We start from the raw sequence: 3,779 nt of genomic DNA on the forward strand, positions 1-3,779 counted from the left end.
CCACTCTGTTTGTAACTCTGTAATGTCTGTACTGATCCTTTGCTATATTGTAAAATGTTGTCTGTCTGTTAGTATTTTCCTCCTTTTATTTCTAAAATTAAAAAAAACAAACAAACAGGAAAATGATATAGTTCATTGCTGGGATCTATACAAAGGAAGAGCACCAGAGAAGGAATGTAAAACATTGTTTTTTAGTCTTAATTGATTTCATAGACAATAATTTATTTGAAATAATAAAAGTAACAATATATTTGACTATGCATGCCTAAGTTACATGTATATGCATGTATAAGAGAAGTGAATGACAGCAATGACTAAAAGAAATTGGACAGGACAAATAAAAGGTGGTGTGTATGCACAGTACATTATGATTCAGCCATAAGAAACCTCAAGCTGAGACTGGACTCAAAAATGTGGTCTTTGCTATTCATAAGTTTAAGTGTCCATCTTCCAAGGAAAAGAAAATGGAAATGGGGTACATGTACAAAGTAAAATACTACTCAGCCATAAAAACTGTAACTCTAAAATTAGAAATGTTTTCTTCATTGTACATAAACATTTCAGGCAAGGAGTAGAAAGAACTTGTTATAACAGTAAACGACACATTTTAAAGGAAATTGCAAGATAATTAATCTAAGCAAATTACTTGGGTTTGAATAAAGCATTTCCACCCTTTATAACAGTGCTGATTGTTATTATGTGGTCTGAAACCGTTTTGCCCACTTTGCAAATTTGTTACTAATGAGAGTGTATAGGTAGATGAAGGAACAGAGAAGATTGAGTTGTATCCATTTCCCTGTCCAAGAGCTCCTTCTATATCCTCCTACACTTATCATGGCTTTGGGTATAAAGAATGAGAAAGAAACTACTCAGTGGAACAATGCACAGTCTTCTCTTATGAAAGTAGCTTAATTATAGTGACTGTACCATTTTTTGTTATTGATAATGTAAATAAATTTAAATTTTTTTAAAAAAATAGGAAGAACATGAAAGATGATAATGGGTAAGATTCTCATCCTATCTATATTTGAACACCTGTTCATCATTTCCACACCACAGGCTGTGGCAATTTTACTCTTGGTTTTGAAAACTATAATCAGAGATACTGATTGAAACAGGATGTGGGTGAATAGTCGTGTGTGAGATTTGCTGGACTAGATATGAGATAAGGGAATAGTTCTGAAGCAGAAGCCCTCAGACAAGTTCTGGCTTGCTACTTTGTTAAAATGTAGGTTTCCACTTATCAGGTTCGAGAGATTCTGTCACCACAGGAAGTCTCCACTCTCTTCAGCCTTAGTCACTGAGTTTCAGCAAGTGATAGTCCCTGATCTATTGAATTGTCTTTCAAGTCCCTTACCCCCAAAACATTCTTTCTCTCTTTACCCTTGCATGATTTCTGAGAAAAAGAATTGACTAAAATGAATATGTTTTTCTCGCCTCTCTCATCTTCTTTCCTTACCTGCAGGGTTCTTCTGTTAGGTTTATAAATGTTTCCATTTTTATTTATTCTGAATTTAACCACTAAGACTCACTTTAACAGCTTAGAGTAAAAAGATCATATATCTCCAGTATTTAAATTAATCTCGTGAGTTTCTGATCTGTCAGCCTAGCAGTTGCAGACCAGCATTCATTGATCCTGATTCCATCTTCCTTCTTACATTTCTGAGAGCGTTGAGAAATGGAGAACTTGCTCAAGTTCAAGTTCCGTTACTTCAATTGCTACCAAAAAGCATTACTAAAATTTGGCCCTATGTCTTCAAGATTTCTATCTACTTTCCCTTCCAGTAGATTTAGTGTTTCTGTTTTAATATTTAGATCTTTAATACATTTTGACTTTAGTTTAGTGCATGGTGATAGACATCGGTCTTAGTTTTAGTCTTCAGCATGTGGAGAGCCAGTTTTTCCAGCACCATTTATTAAAGAGGCTATCTTTCTTCCAGTGAACATGTTTGGTGCCATTGTCAAAGATAAGGTGGCTGAGGGTGGTTGTGGTTGTGGCTACATCTTCCAGTCTGTTTCATTGATCCTCAGGTCTGCTTTTTTTTTTTGTTTTTTTTTGTTTTTTTGGCCAGTACCATGCTGATTTTATTACAGTAGTTTAAAGTACAATTTCAAGCAGGGATTAGGTTGCCTCCTGCTTTGCCTTTGTTGCCCAGGTTTGTTTTTGCTATTCCGGGTCTCTTCTGGTTTCAGATGAATTTTAGGAATGTTTTCTCTAGATGTGTGAGGTTTACTAATGGTATTTTGACCTAGATTGCATTGAATCTGTAAAATAATTTTGGGAGTATGGTGACTTTCACAATGTTGGTTCTTCATATCTATGAGCAAGGCATATCTTTCAATATTCTGAAATCTTCTTAAATCTATTTTTTCAGAGTACTGTAATTTTCACTGTATATATCTTTTACTTCTTTTGTTAGATTGATTTCTAAGTATTTCAATTATTTGCATGCTACTGTGAAAGGTATGGTTTCCCTAATTCCTCTCTCAGTGTGTTTGTTTTCTGTATATAGGAATGCTATTGATTGTTGGGTATTGATTTTGAATCCAGCTATACTACTGAATTTGTTGATTAATTCCAGGAGTCTTTTGGTGGAGTTTTTGGGACCTTCCAGGTAGAGTATCATGTCATCTATGAATAATGATAATTTCACTTCTTCCTTTCCTATCCTTATTCCTTTTTATCTCTCTCTTGTGTAATTGCTCTGGCTAATATTTCCTGAGCTATGTTGAATAGGAATGGTGACAGTGGACATCCTTGTCTTGTTCTTGGTTTTAAAGTGAGTTTCAGTGGTTTTAAAGTGATTTTCAGTTTTTGTCCATTTAGTATGATGTTGGCTGTTGGTTTGTCATAGATAGCTTTGATAACATTGAGGTAAAGACCATTTATTCCAATTTTCTGCCATTGTTTGTTACTTTTTTATTTTAAAGAAAATAGTACAAAAAGGAACAATAAAAAATACAAATAACACAAAGCAAAGACATTAAAAATGATACAGGGTGTCAAGCCAAATGACAGAGATTAACAGTGGTTGTTGTATTACACATTGTTATCTTCAACAAAGTTGCTCAGATTTCCAAATGTAAGAATATTGATCAAATCATTAAAGGGAATAAGAAAATAGCAATTTAAAAGAACAGTAGAGGCAATACATAGTGTCACTAGGCAGGATTATAGGAATTCACCAATAGATATTACACTGCAAATTGTTGTCATCACATAAATTGCTCAGATTACCAGATATAAACATGCAAAATCAAAGTATTAAAACAAACTTTTAAACATTAACTGTTCCCCTCAACAAACCATCAGATAGCAGCAGTACAGTTATATCACTGATCCATAATATATAAAATGCCTTAGTACTTTCATTTTCTTCTTTCCCTCATCCCAGTTGTTCCTTCCTTTGAGTAATTTCTTTCCCTTTCTTACTATCTATTGTACATGTTGGGTTTTATTTACTCTTTCATGTTTTTATACCAGGGAGACAATATGATGTTTACACATGTGGACCCAATTTATTTCATTTATGAGTTTGGTCTTTAGTTGCATCCATTTACCTATAAAAGCCTCAAGTTTATCTTTTTATAGCCAAGTAATACTCCATTGTATAGAAATACCACAGCTTTTTTATTCATTCTTCAGTTGATGGGCATTTGCATTGTTTCCAAGATTTAGCGATGACAAATTATGCTGCTATAAACATGGGTGCACATATATTGCTGTGGTATGACATTTTTAATTCTTCTGAAAATATACCCAGAATTAGAATAGCTGG

The sequence above is a fragment of the Chinchilla lanigera genome, unplaced genomic scaffold, assembly GCF_000276665.1.
Source record: "Chinchilla lanigera isolate Chin_1 unplaced genomic scaffold, ChiLan1.0 scaffold00048, whole genome shotgun sequence".
NCBI classification, from domain to species: domain Eukaryota; kingdom Metazoa; phylum Chordata; class Mammalia; order Rodentia; family Chinchillidae; genus Chinchilla; species Chinchilla lanigera.